A 16086-nucleotide genomic window follows, 5' to 3' on the forward strand; every position below is an offset into this window, starting at 1 on the left:
AAATTTTATTCAGTTGCCCCTACCCATGTTCCTTTATACAACTCGCAATGTTATATCTCGCCTTCAAAAACCATGCGCGAGAATTTCATGTTCTCCGATTGTTAAGCGCAAAAACTATTAGTCCTGGAGGAAAAATTGAGCAGTATTTTTTTTTGCGGGAAATTTAATGTAGTTAAATTTTGCACTGGGATACGTTTTACCTAGAGACCGTAGTTTTCGAGTTGTTCAAGAAAAATTTATACTCTGCCCCCACTGGTCAGGATTTCTACTATGTTGTTCATGACACTCCCTCCTACCACTGTACTAAAATTTGCGATTGCATGAATTATTTCCCACATTCGACCTTTTGCGGCCTTAATCGATTGGCCTTATTACGCCACCGGCTTAGTCGAGCGCTCACAAATTGTAAAACTGACGTTTGCGTACATTTCACCTAACTAATTTTGTGAATTTTAAACAGCGTAAAATAAACAATTACGTCGTTCTATTCGTCAGACCTGATTACGAAACAACTGTTGTTGTAAGAGTTAAGTTTGGGTCGAATTGTCAACGTAACTAACTAGTTTAAGCCTAACGTTTCCAAAAACGTTTTACGTTCACTACCGTCGCGGGCACAATTAATAACGTTAACGAAATAGCCGACTACGGTGGTTGCGTAATACCAACTAGCCCAATCAACAGAGCCCAAAAAAGTCGAATACCGGAACAGTTCGTGTAGTCAGAAACTACTGTACAGTTGTAGGAAGGGGTGCCACGAATAACGCTGTACAAATCCTGACTGATGAGGGATGAGTGTGGGGGTGGAGGTGCGTATGGTTTTCTTGAATAATTAGACAGCTACTGCCTCTAGCGAAAACGTATACCAGTGCAAAATTTAACTACAGGGTGAGGCAGTGAAACGGCACGATTTTGTAAAACCACCAAAGATTTATTTACAAGTAAAATCATAAAAGTTGAACATGGATCTCAAGTACAAGAGTGGAAATTAAAGATTTAACTTAAAAACAATCATTTTTTAAATATGGTGTCAGTGAGGTGTCGTCCTTGGTTTTGCACACATTGTCTAAGCCTGAGATGAAATTGTCCCATGACGTTTCGTAGCATCTGTACTGGAATGTTGTTAATTTCCTGTCGAATTCGCTCCTTCAGGTCTTCTTTTGTTCTTGGTGGATTTTCCTGGAAGACTTTGCACTTGAGGTAGCCCCAAAGAAAAAAGTCTGGTGCCGTCAGATCTGGTGAACGGGCAGGCCAGGGGAAATCGCCATTCCTGCTGATTAGACGTTGTGGAAATGCAGGTCTGAGCAATTCCATTGAGACATTAGCAGTATGGCTTGTTGCACCATCTTGCTGGAAGAGTGTTTCAGCATCTGGATCATGTCGATCAATTCCAGGCAGACCAAAAATGGTCAACATGTCAGCATAACGTCCAGAGTTTACCGTCACTGTGTTGCCATCTTCATCTTCAAAAAAATAGGGCCCCACAATTCCACGAGATGACATTGCGCACCAGACTGTTACTTTTTCAGAATGGAGAGGTTTTTCATGAAGTTCGTGCGGGTTATCTGAGGACCAATATCTGAAGTTTTGCTTATTTACGTACCCACTAAGATGAAAGTGGGCTTCATCACTCATCCATAAGTTATGCACTCTTTCTTCATTTCGTTCAATAACGTTAAGCATTGACTGGCAAAAGCGTATACGGTTATTGTAGTCATTAGGTTTAAGGGCTTGCACTACCTGAATTTTGTATGGATGATAGTGAAGGTCACTCTTCAAAATCAGTCTTACTGATCGATTGCTGAGACCAAGTTCTGCGCTGTGCCGTCTCGCGGATTTTCGCGGACTTCGTCCCAACGCTTCGCGCACACGATTAATGTTCTCGGGTGTCCGGATTGTTTTTGTGCTGCCGCCTCTTTTCTTTGTTGTGCTAGCAGTAGCTTCAAAGGTTTTAACCCAAAGGAGATTGGCTTTCCTTGATGGCACGGGAGCCCGTGGCGGCAGGTTGAATTCACGACGAAAGGCGCGTTGAGCACCAACCACACTATCCGCGTTTTTGTAATATGCCTTTAGGGCATATGCACGTTGCGCACTCGACCAACGCTCCATGGCTACTGAAACTTCCACCACTCTAGACGCCCAAGGTCACTTCCCCCACTCTCGCAACCCCCCTCCGCGCCCGACAACCACTATCGAAATCGTGCCGTTTCACTGCCTCACCCTGTACTTTAAATATCGTACAAAAATGTTCTGTTCATTTTTTTCTGTGCGCAGCGACCGAGAGAATAAGAAAATCTCGTGCATGGTTTTTTAAGGCTACATGTAACATTGCGGGGTGGATAGAGCGACATTGGTATGGGCAGCTGAATCACCTTTTGTACGAAAGTCCAATACCACGTACATACAGCTAAACGCACAATTCATCAGTGCTACTGGCCCTGCGCGATCTTAAACCGACCCTGGTACTAAATGATTTTCACTGCTACATGACTACAGCAATACGTGAAGCGGACAGTCTGTCTCACTATTCATAGTTGCATGCAAAAATACACTACTGGCTATTAAAATTGCTACACCAAGAAGAAATGCAGATGGTAAACAGGACTGACATGTGATTACATTTTCACGCAATTTGGGTGCATAGATCCTGAGAAATCAGTACCAGAACAACCACCTCTGGCCGTAATAACGGCCTTGATACGCCTGGGCATTGAGTCTAACAGAGCTTGGATGGCGTGTACAGGTACACCTGCCCATGCAGCTTCAACACGATACCACAGTTAATCAAGGGTAGTGACTGGCGTATTGTGACGAGCCAGTCGCTCGGCCATCATTGACCAGACGTTTTCAATTGGTGAGAGACCTGGAGAATGAGCTGGCCAGGGCAGCAGTCGAACATTTTCTGTATCCAGAAAGGCCCGTACAGGACCTGCAACATGCGGTCGTGCATTATCCTGCTGAAATGTAGGGTTTCACTGGATCGAATGAAGGGTACAGCCACGGATTGTAACACATGTGAAATGTAACGACCACTGTTCAAAGTTCCGTAAATGCGAACAAGAGGTGACCGAAACGTGTAACCACTGGCACCCCATACCATCACACAGGGTGATACGCCAGTATGGCGAAGGCGAATGCACGCTTCCGATGTGCGTTCACCGCGATGTCGCCAAACACGGATGCGACCATCATGATGCTGTAACCATAACCTGGATTCATCCGAAAGAATGACGTTTTGCCTTTCGCGCTCCCAAATTGGTCATTGAGTACACCACCGCAGGGTAACCGCAGGCACGGTCTCCGAGCTGATAGTCCATGCTGCTGCAAACGTCGTCGAACTGTTCGTACAGACGGTTGTTGTCTTGCAAACGACCCCATCTGTTGACTCAGAAATCGAGACGTGGCTGCACGATCCGTTACAGCCATGCGGATAAGATGCCTGTCATCTCGACTGCTGGTGAGTGATACGAGGCCGTTGGGATCCAGCACGGCGTTCCATATTACCCCCCTGAAACCACCGATTCCATATTCTGCTAATAGTCATTGAATCTCGTCCAACGTGAGCAGCAATGTCGCGATACGATAAACCGCAATCCCGATAGGCAACAATCCGACCTTTATCAAAGTCGGAAACGTGATGGTACGCATTTCTCCTCCTTACACGAAGCATCACACAACGTTTCACCAGGCAACGCCAGTCAACTTCTGTTTGTGTATGAGAATTCGGTTGGAAACTTTCCTCATGTCAGCACGTTGTAGGTGTCGCCACCGGTGCCAACCTTGTGTGAATGCTATGAAAAGCTAATCATTTGCATACCACAGCATCTTTTTCATGTCGGTTAAATTTCGCGTGTGTAGCACGTCATCTCTGTGGTATAGCAATTTTAATGGCCAGTAGTGTAAAATAAATAGGTGCGATGTCTTCCCAACAGCCAATAGCAGCTCCTTTGGCGTGAGATGTAACTAAAAATAACTACCACACGGAATTAAATGGCACAGTGCGACAGCTTGGTAATGCGGGGACGTCGACTGATGCCTCAACAGGTGATTCCATAAAAGCGGAGCGGCAAAAAGGCACGGAAAAGTCAAGCGGAGTACCCCCAGGCAATTCATCATAATACGGGACGGCGGCCTCAGGCCGCTGGCGTTAACAGAACCAAAAAGCGCCCCCCCCCCCCCCCCAACGCAACCCACCACCCACTTCAGTTAGGGGCGAGCGGCGCCGGGCGCTCACTCCAACAGCGCCGGCCGGGCTTGACGTCATCTATTGTTGCGACGGGGCCCCGACGGTATCGACTGTGCACGTAGGTGGGCTTTTCACCGCGCCTCGCCTCGCCTCGCTTCGCCGTGTCCAGGATATCACGGCGGCCACAGCGCAGGCGGGGCAGCCGCACGCATTGGACGCGCCCCACAATGGGGGAAGGGGCGGACAGGTCCGGACCCGGCGCCGGCGCCGGCGCCGCCTGTCACCGCCACGCCACGCCGCACCGCGTAGCGTCACCTCCGGCAGCCTCACTCCCTTGTCCGGCGTTACCCGATTCAATCCTGTCACATTCGGGCTCCACCCTTCGCAGGGTCTTATAGCCTACCACATATAATACCGTTGCACTACACAGAACCTTTATGGAATCCGATCAGTAATGGTAGTACCGACGTTCGTCGATCAGAAGAAATCTGACGTTGACAGTGGTACTAACTGGAAGACTTATTCCAGGTGAGTGCAATGCTGTGGTGGACGGAGCATTTCTGTAACTCGGGTTTTGTCGCCCATAGCAAACTGACTGACTGTCGCCCCCCTCCACATTCTTGTTTAATCCTTATTGTTGCTTAGCTAGTTTATTGGTTTATTGAGATAAATACGACTTTACAATGAAATAAAGGTACAGATTTCCATAATTCTCTTATGTAACATACAGCGCCGAACAACAAAGTCCGATGTGCCATTGCTTACGACTCGAACGCGATTCTTTTTTCGACGAGTAATGTAAAGCTGTTGCTGCTCATTGTGGATTTGAGGAGATTAAACATCTAAGATCATCCGTCTCGTTTTCACCGCCAAGAACGGAACTGGTCTACCCCATATGATTGCGTCTAAAAGTAAATCCTCGGTGGATCTGTCAGACCGTTTTCTACATTTTAGTGTAGTCGAGACATGGGTACCAGCCCGTTATTTACCTATTAGGATGTGGGGTAACCGCCTAAAAACTACGTTCACGCTGCCCGGTTCACCAGCTCTCAATACCAGACAGTGTCACCTCCCAGTATTCCGGAAGCGGCGCATTAACGCTCTCTGCTAATCGCGGTTTAATACAATGGCGTAACATGCAAAACAAGGAAGGTAAAATACGAGTACAGTTGCGTTGGCTCACTTTGCGTAACCAGAATAGCTCTTGTCTAGAATGCATTCATCGTAAGTATAAACCCGATGTAAACATTACACTGTGTATTCGTTCGCGTTTGCTGGAATCTCGTTGGATTTCGTTTCACTTGCAGCGAAAGCCAAGCCGTCTCGAGTAGTCAAGTACAATAATAAGGATACGTATTATACTGTGCGTTACGCGCACATGCGCTCAGCAATAATAAAAAACAGCAGGGACCGGCCGCTGTGACCGAGCGGTTCTAGGCGCTTCAGTCCGGAACTGTGCTGCTGCTACGGTCGAAGGTTCGAATCCCGCCTCGGGCGTGGATGTCTGTGACGTCCTTAGGTTAGTTAGGTTTAAGTAGTTCTAAGTCTAGGGGACTGATGACCTCTGATGTTAAGTCCCATAGTGCTTAGAGCCATTTGAACCCTTTGAAAACAGCAGCTTCACCGGCGCATTTAACTTGGACAGCACTGACCAACCAGCTGGTCCATCTGACCTGCAATGGTGCAAATAGTTGCAGTTAAGGCGTAAAAAGAGAAGAGCAGAGAAACAATATACTTTGAGTTTCATTTCATTTGTAAACAGAATGAAACAATATATGGAACTCTGGCAACGCGCTTCTTAGGGAACACAACGTGCTCTCGTTCTTAGTTGACATAGTACTGTAATTAAAAACAACAGTGATGAGAATTCTTAACTTAAACACAGGGTAATTTGTATGCATAAGTTGTGTGTGACGCAAAACCCTATAGCAGATATTTCACTATAGCTGAAAACTGAAGTCACTGAAGGTAGCACTAAGGCAGTTGTCTGGTAATATCCTTCCATATCCGAATCCGTGGAATACATTTCAGTACTGGAACTGTCATGTACTACTGGCAGCTCCAATGTCTTGTTATTTCTTGCTACTGATCCCTTAACTTGGCTCCATATCAGTTCTATTGGGTTCGGATTCCAGTGGTACGGCGGCAACTGTAGAGACGCATTCGTACCGTGTGCTGAATGAAGTGCAAATTGTTTTCCATTTTTCTACGAAGCTTCTAACTCTGGATTGTGTGATATCACATCTGCGGTGCAAAGCAGTGGGGAAAAAAAGAAAAAAAAGGTTCAAATGGCTCTAAGCACTATGGGACTTAACATCTGAGGTCATCAGTCCCCTAGACTTAGAACTACTTAAACCTAACTATACTAAGGACATCACACACATCGATGTCCGAGGCAGGATTCGAACCTGCGACCGTAGCAGCAGCGCGGTTCCGGACTGAAGCGCCTAGACCCGCTCTTCCACAGCGGCCGGCAACGCAACGGATACAGTCCAAATAAAGACTATCTGAGTTTTCATTTTTCTGACGAAAACTTCATTGTGTAATGTTTCTTAATCTAAACAATCCTTATTAACGATGTTTTATACAATATCAATAGTTAAGAATTTATGTATGCAATGAGAAATGGATTTTTGCGTGCGATACGTATATTGAAACAACAAGAAGCGCATTTTTCATAAAAATGAGCATTACGTTGGTGTTAATTAGCATATATATATATGAAATTCATGAGAATTTCATATTTAAATGCTATAGGTATTGGAACTAAAAAAGAAAATAAAGAAGGAATGCCACAGAGATTGAAACGAACCAATGACCGACAGAACATTCGGTTACCAGACTCCAACGCTATCTTTCTTTTCTAATGTTCACGAATGCCTTATGTTTCGAAAATACAGTTTCTCGAAAAACTTCACAGTCGATTTTATCTGCGATCTCCTGATAAACATTAAATGAATTTGTTTCTCGCCATTTTTAACCGCGAGCGTGTTTTACCATAAGTGGGAAACAATGTCAGCCATTTTCACAGAACGTACGAACAGCGCGAGAATCTGTACACAACTAGCGTTTGCAGAGATTGCCACTATACACGATTTTGGAAATAAAAACCACACAGATCAAGTCTGACTAACGAAAACGTTGATGGCTGTTAAAATATTCTAATATCTTAAAGTTTCATTTACTGTAACATAGTAACAATATATCTAATACATAAGTAGGACTACTCCCAAGAGAGCAACAAAATCAGTGTACGTGTCCTACGGCTGCTGATCGATCACCGCGTCTAACACAGACGTTACGTCAGGTTTATTCTTACGATGGCCGGCCGGTGTGGCCGTGCGGTTCTAAGCGCTTCGGTCTGGAACCGCGTGACCGCTACGGTCGCAGGTTCGAATCCTGCCTCGGGCATGGATGTGTGTGACGTGCTTAGGTTAATTAGGTTTAAGTAGTTCTAAGTTATAGGGGACTGATGACCACAGATGTTAAGTCCCATAGTGCTCAGAGCCATTTTATTCTTACGATGAACGAAGTACATTAGTGGAAGACAAGAAACTAGTATCAGGGAGACGGACATCTTAATGGAATGTCGCTCAGCACAGTCGAAACCGAATCTCCTCTTGATTCCCTTTCATACATCTTCGCCCCCTTCCAATTTTAGTGTCCTCCCTCATTTCTCTTCTTCTCGATCTCCTCCTATTTCGCCTCAAATCTCCCCTCCCCCCCCCCCTCTCTCTCTCTCTCTCTCTCTCTCTCTCTCTCTCTCTCTCTCTCTCTCTTTCCTCACCCGTCAGAAAACTATGGCCCCAGGGAAATGGCGCCCAAGGCACTCGCGCCGGATGTTACAGCCTAGTCATGCCGCTGAGGAGTGCCGAAATGGACGGATATAACCCAAGCCGCCACATATCGTTCGTTGGTTAACTCGACTACGTTGATGGCTGCAGTAGTAGCAGTAATATTACTAAATATGAGGTTTATCATCATGTCGACGACATTAGAGATGGAACATAAGCTCGGAATAAACAAGGATAAAACATAAATAATCTGTTGCCTTTTCAACCATCTCGGCATTTCACTTAGGTGCTTTACGGATAAATGAACGTCCATAGCTGCACGGGGATCGGAATGCCGCCCCTCTCCAATGTGACTCCAATGCCTTAAGCAACGCAACATCAGCCTGTACATCAAAGTGTGTAACAGTAATTCTATGTCAGTTGTTTGGCCTAATCCATCTCCTACAACTTTGAATTCGTGAAACAGAGCTTCATCTGAGTTCAGTTCGATAGTATTACTTTTTCATCTCTTTGGGCTGAAGTTTCGAGGCATTAGTTTTATATTTAACGTAATTCTGTTTCGTGATGACCTGTTCCATGAAGCTCTCAAATGATCTCGCTACTAGCAGTTCAGATACAGCAAATAGATTTTTTACCAAATCAAATACTGTCTCCAAGATCACCTTGTGGAGCTATTGTTTACATATTTTTGATCTCTAACATAATGACCTAAAACTATATCTTCATTTGAAGACAGTGCTCTTTCCTCCTTTGCATTATATTTTATAATTTTGATTAGAACCATTTGTTATAAACTGCTATTTTCCTAGTATCTCTAACACATTTCGTACAGTTTAATGGTCAAATCCAGCCGGCCAGGGTGGCCGAGCGGTTCTAGGCGCTACAGTCAGGAACCGCGCGACCGCTCCGGTCTCAGGTTCGAATCCTGCCTCGGGCATGGGTGTGTGTGATGTCCTTAGGTTAGTTAGGTTTAAGTAGTTCTTAGTTCTAGGGGACTGATGACGTCAGAAGTTTAGTCCCATAGTGCTCGGAGCCATATGGTCAAATCACTTTGAAAGATCTATGCATATTCCTGCGACAGTCACTTTTTGTACCAGTTTGAGAACTATGTTTTCACTGAACGTGTACTTTTACTGCTGCGCGAACCAAACCGTGTTTCTCTCTTTACATTTTATACTAAATAACTTGTAATTTTCTGTCTCCTAAAATATTATTCTTTAAAATCACCATTACTTAAGAAGAGGAAACTGTCGTATGATTCACATGTTCTGCAAAATGGTCTAACCAAGCATTTCTTAAACGTAACGGCTGTTAATTTCAAGCCGACACAGCAGCTCTTTATTTACGTATCTAATTGGTTTAAGTTTCATGAAGCTTTTAATCCACTGATACACCAGCGGCAGAATTTACTAAAGACTGTACTCAGGTGATTCAGCAAACCGTTTGTCTTCAAAGTTAGCTATTTTTCTGATGAGCAGAGCAAACGTCTGGTGACTTTGCCGCGGATGTGACGTAGAACAACGTACCCAAAGATATACAAGGAGGACATGAGATTATGGGTGCACGCAACACTTGTTAAGAAAAACCGCAGGTCAGCCACCAAGTTCCTGTTGTCCAGTTCCCGCGGGTGGCGGAAATTCAGAATGCAATCGCAGGAATACAGCACCGTGAAGTAGGGCACTCTGAATGTTTAAATGTCAGCAGCACCTTAGCCGTGTACATCTACAGGCGTTACCAGCTAGAATTTTTCGTTCTCTCTCTAAAACATATCCTGCATATGTACTCATAAGACTGTCCTACTAAACAATGTCACAGCACCGTCAAACGTCCAGAAACCGTGAAATTAATGTCTGACATTCTTGTAATTCTAGGATCAATTGGAGAGTCAGAACAACACACTCAGTAAGTGTGAAAAACAGAGTAGTTTACGACGTCAGCTTCTTTAACACTGAAACTCACTTCTGTGCTGCGGTTTATGTGAAACGACTCAATCCCATGCTTCCTTTTTAATTTCAGTTTATCGACTTCCGTTTCCTGCCCATTACGGAAAGACGATAAGACAGTGTATAGGAGACGATTTTCTTGTCAGTTAAAACGATACAAACATAAGGGCAACACCCAGTCCCTGAGCGAAGAAAATCTCCGACCCGGCCGGGAATCGAACAAGGGCTCCTTCGGTTAGCAATCCGCCGCGCTGACCCCGCAGCTACCGATGCGGACGCCGATGGGTTCTACGTGGGCAACATTGCAGTGAAACACACAAGCTCCAGAAGAAATGGTAACTGCTACCATTGAAACATAGTTTAGAGTTGCGCTCAGGGAACTTTCTCCATAGCACGGTTGACACGGACTGGATAACTCCCACCCTCCTACCACCAACCACCGGCCAAAATGGCAAAAAAAAAAAAAAAATGAAAAAAATGTAGTCAAGTGATTAGCGCGTAGTATGCCCTTACTGTCGTAAGGAAATAAGGGAGGTACATGGGTTACGGTTCAACAGTTCACTGATAAAGAAATGCGTAACAAAAAAATGGCTCTGAGCACTATGGGACTCAACTGCTGAGGTCATTAGTCCCCTAGAACTTAGAACTAGTTAAACCTGACTAACCTAAGGACATCACAAACATCCATGCCCGAGGCAGGAGTCGAACATGCGACCGTAGCGGTCTTGCGGTTCCAGACTGCAGCGCCTTTAACCGCACGGCCACTTCGGCCGGCATGCGTAACAGATGGTGCACAAATTCGAGCTGGACAAGGATGTAGTAGGGTAACGACCGTGACATCCTTTAAGAAAACGGCTGGGACATCCTTTACGAAAGCACCAAAGCATTCATTTAAAGAGGTACAGTACATAATCCAGGATGGCCAGACATAGATTTAAATCTCGATCTTACTGCAAACTGCAGGTGTAAGTAGGCTGTTTAGGTTTTCTTATTGGTAACGCCACGTAGCGCTCTGTATGAAAATCACTGGCTGTGCTGTGTGCAGTCTGTGGCTAGTTTGCATTGTTGTCTGCCATTGTAGTGTCGGGCAGCTGGATGTTAACAGCGCTTAGCGTTGCGCAGTTGGAGGTGAGCCGCCAGCAGTGGTGGATGTGGGGAAGTGAGATGGCGGATTTTTGAGAGCGGATGATCTGGACGTGTGTCCATCAGAGACCGTACATTTGTAAGACTGGATGTCATGAACTTATATATATGACTTTTGAACAATGTTAAGGTAAATACATTGTTTGTTCTCTATCAAAATCTTTCTTTTGCTAACTGTGCCTATCAGTAGTTAGTGCCTTCAGTAGTTAGAATCTTTTATTTAGCTGGCAGTAGTGGCGCTCGCTGTATTGCAGTAGTTCGAGTAACGAAGATTTTTGTGAGGTAAGTGCTTTGTGAAACGTATAGGTTATTGTTAGTCAGGGCCACTCTTTTGTAGGGATTATTGAAAGTCAGATTGCGTTGCGCTAAAAATATTGTGTGTCAGTTTAAGCACAGTCATGTATAATTGTTCAAAGAGGACGTTTCACAGGTACCTTATTTTAAGCTTTACTCAACAGAGTCCGGCATGTAAAGGTCACCTTACAATGTATTCTGAAGCACTGCACAGTAAGCTATAGTGTCAGTCCTTCGCTACTACGACTACCAGTGAACACCATAGCCATTTCGAAGCATACTAACAAACAGTAACGTAACAGAAGTTACAAATTTCTGAGTCACTCCTTTTACAAAATCCATGGCTCCATGCTTCAGGACAACGCCCAACTGCTTGGGAAGTTATTAAGTGTACCCGCAAAGTCTAGAGAATGTGAACGAAGTTTTGTTGACAGTTTTGCCGTAACAAAGGTGTGGCCTTCAATGATGTGCAACGGAGCACTAAAACAAATGTTCGTTATTCAAAGAGAATACCAACAAAAACGACGTCAAAGCGTCCGATTTGTAAAAGCAATAAGTTAGCGTGCGGCCTAGGTCATAGAGATGAAGGTTAGGTCGGATTTGATAAGGCCATGGTATCGTTGAAGGAACTGTAGCTGCGTTAAGGAATCTATATAAATCCTCCATGACGGAAATTCTCGATCATGATGGCTGGATGACGTTTGAATACCCATCCAGCAAAATGGTACAGCGGTTGGACAAAAATATGGGGACACCACAAACGCAACACATTATCATGCCTAATTGGTGTAGGAAAACCATTGGCATTCTGAACAGCTTCTTGTTGTCTCGGAATGAGTAAATACAGGTCCTGTACGGTTTTCAAGGGAATCTTATACCATTATTCCTGCAAAATAGTGGCATTCAGGTAACGACGATGGCGGTGAATAATGATAACGCACCCTGCTCTCCAAGTAGGCCACAAAGGCTCAATAATATTAAGATCTGGTGACTGGTGTCAAGGGAGATCAGACAATTACATGAGGCAATTCATCCTAGACCTCAGAAAACCAGTCCTGGAATACACGAGCTGTGAGCATCACCACTGGGGCACAAACACTGTACAGTGGGATCGAACTAATCAGCCAAAATGCTCACTGAGACCTTGCAACGTAACCACTGAATATGACGATACGGCTGCTCAATCGTCACCGAACCCCCGCCATATTTCACTCTTGGCATGTAAACTCGACCCGATGCAGCGTAAAACAAGAGTCATGCGACCAAATTACATTCTTCCACTGCTCCACAGTCCAGGTTTTATGGCTTCGGCACCTGGTTTTCTTGTTATCGGCATTAGCGTCACTCATGACAGATTTTCGAATTCCAGCTCGCCTTTCAGTTCCCAGCTCACGGAACTCCATTCGTGTTTTGCTTGCTGACAGGGCTCGCCAGTGCGACATTCGGTTCTGCAGTGACTTTAGCAGCCGTCGTCCTCTTATTTCTCGTCACAAACCACTTCAATAACCGTCTGTCACGAGCAGTGAACAAGCAATTTTGGCCACGTTGTGACTTAGCGGATAATGTTTTTCCGCTTTCCTCTACGTGGTGTAAATCACCGATATGGTACCACCAGTAAGTAACACCAAAAACTTTGGCTACCGATGTTACGGAAGTACCTACCCATACGAGCGCCAACAATTTGCCCACTTTTGAATTCGATTAGCTCGGACATAATTCTATCAGAACTACACACAACACGTTTCTGACCACAACTGACATTTAAAACGTATTGAGGACATTACATAGGTGCCATTCGTGGTTACAACGCAACCTGCAGGCTTGGCTAGCATCTGCACTGATGTTCAAGCGTGCATTTCTCGCGAGGTTTCCAAATTTTTGTCCATCATCTGTATGTCGTTTCCAACTTCAAACCTGTGAACTGAAATTACCAGCCAGTCGTAGGGAGACCTACAGTTTAACGTGGACTACGAATGACGACAGAACACCTTATCATACACGAACGAGATTTTTAACCGCAGTGCATGTTTACAATGTCTCACGCGAATATAGACATCCACTGTCGCAGCCAAGCACATACTTAGGTGCAAATGACAGCACGCAAGATCAGAGTCTTGAGAGAAAGTGTTACATAACTTTAAATAATTATCGATAGTGTCTACTACTGATAATGACGAATGACCTGGAAAAACTGGAGTCATGAGCGAGATATGTTCTCTAGAATACACTACAGTTTCCACCACTTCTATTTCTTCTCAATTGCTCCTAAGCACATTTAATATCAATTCCCCACGAAACACATCCAGGACGTAAATACACACAATTGCAATTCTTTCCAGAAAAGCTGAATATCTCGATGGCAGAAGTTGTGACACTGTAAACCGGTTTTCTTCTAACCAAACTGCATGCCTAGGGAGTACCGCCTCAGTTGTCCGACTGGATTCGTGATTTCCTGTCAGAAAGATCACAGTTCGTAGTAACAGAAGGAAAGTCATCGAATAAAACAGAAGTAATATCCGCCGTTCCCCAAGGAAGTGTTACAGGCCCTCTGTTGTTCCTGATCCATATTAAAAACATAGGAGACAATCTGAGTAGCCGTCTTAGATTGTTTGCAGATGATGCTGTCATTTACCGTCTTGTAAAGTCATCAGATGATCAAAACGACTTGCAAAATGATTTAGATAAGATATCTGTAAAGTGCGAAAAGTGGCAATTGACCCTGAATAAGGAAAACTGTGAAGTTATTCACATGAGTACTAAAAGAAATAAGCTAAATTTCGATTACGCGATAAGTCACACAAATCTGAAGGCTGCAAATCCAACTAAATACTTAGGGATTACAATTACAAATTACCTAAATTGGAACGATCACATAGATAATATTGTGGGTAGAGCAAACCAAAGACTGCGATTCACTGACAGAACACTTAGAAGGTGCAACAGGTCTACTAAAGAGACTGCTTACATCACGCTTGTCCGCCCTATTCTGGAGTACTGCTGTGCAGTGTGGGATCCGCGTCAGGTGGGACTCACGGTTGACATCGTGAAAGTACAAAGAAGGGCAGCTCGTTTTGTATTTTCGCGAAATAGGGGAGATAGTGCCGCAGACATGATACGTGAATTGGAGTGGCAATCATTAAAACTAAGGCGTTTTTCGTTGCAACTGTATCTTCTCAGGAAATTTCGATCACCAGTTTTCTCCTCCGATTGCGAAAACATTCTGTTGGAACCTACCTATATAGGGAGAAATGATCGTCACGATAAAATAAGAGAAATCAGCGCTCGCACAGAAAAATGTAAGTGCTCGTTTTTCCCGCGTGCCGTTCGAGAGTGGAACGGTAGAGAGACAGCTTGAAGGTGGTTCATTGAACCCTCTGCCAGACACTTTATTGTGAATAGCAGAGTGATCACGTAGATGTAGATGAAGAGTCACGGACACAGATGTTAGCTTTCCGCCCTCATTTCTGTATAATTTTCAGACATAAATGTCCTTTCGCCTAGCTCGCTCTACTCCTTTCGTCATTCCAAATAGTACACCAAATATTCTCTTGAACGTTGGTCAGTGATGAGCAGTCAGAAGATGTGATTGGGACATGCGGAAGAGGCGCGTTGTCCCTGCGCAACTGATGGGGCCGAAGGTCAGCTGGTGACTCCCGGTGTCAACGGCCCCTCAACAAGCTAGGCTACGACGAGGCGGCCACGGGCTCAGAGGCCCGTTCGTGTCACCGCTGCCACATCTCAAGCACGGTATCTTTCAGCGGGGATGCCGCCAAATGGCGCCGACTGACGGTCGGAAGTAGTCCGTCAGCTCGTAACTTCTAACCGCAGTTGCGGTATTATATAACTGCAAAAATGTAACAGCTGCAGCGCGTAAACCACGCGCGTCACCAGGACAACTCATTGAAAGTAATCGTCGTAAGTTTGGCGTGAGACCTAAATGATTGCCGAAATTCGAAGGCAAAAATGAGCGTTTCTTTACTTCTGCCAATTATTGAGTTAAAAGTTGCTACCACAGATACCTTTGAGCATTATAGGGATTTTCGAAGCTGTTAACCCTTAAGAATATTATTCCGATATTACTCAAGAGATTATTTTATCATGCGTTGTATATTCTGAGTACTCATTTCAAGTAATTTAAACACATTAATCACCGGTAACTCACCCTTTTCGTCGGTTTTAGTGCCTTGTCTGCCAAAGTTTTCCCTCTCAAATATGTCTTCACGTTCGGAAACAAGTCATGCGACTGGCTATAAGACGAAAGCACCGAAAACTCCTACCCTCACGCGTAAGGACATTTTTGCGCAGTAGACAAATTCCTAGCAAAATAATTCCGCAATTTTTATACTGTATAACTCGAAACATTGTTTTTTACTGAAAACCATCAGTACCGATATTGCACGCGTAAAAAAAAGAAGCCGATAAACAAAGGACTTCCTAAAACCAAACATCGCTGCTGAGGTTTTCCGCATGAAATTGGAGTTTATAGTCTGGGTGCATACCACCATTCAGTGAATTGTGGATTATTCTGAGATGTGAGGTGGCTCCCCCTGTTCCTTTGCCCGTCAGAATACACATCAGAAACGCTACTCCTCTTTCAGCAGCACATGTGAGAAATGTTCAGGACGGAACCAGTTGACCTCATTTCTGTTCCAAAATCCAACACTCAGGCACCTAGAAGGTCCCTGATATTGCATGTCACTATCTACAAAAAATAAAAAAAAAATTTTTA

This window comes from Schistocerca serialis, chromosome 4, assembly GCF_023864345.2.
Source record: "Schistocerca serialis cubense isolate TAMUIC-IGC-003099 chromosome 4, iqSchSeri2.2, whole genome shotgun sequence".
Taxonomy (NCBI): domain Eukaryota; kingdom Metazoa; phylum Arthropoda; class Insecta; order Orthoptera; family Acrididae; genus Schistocerca; species Schistocerca serialis.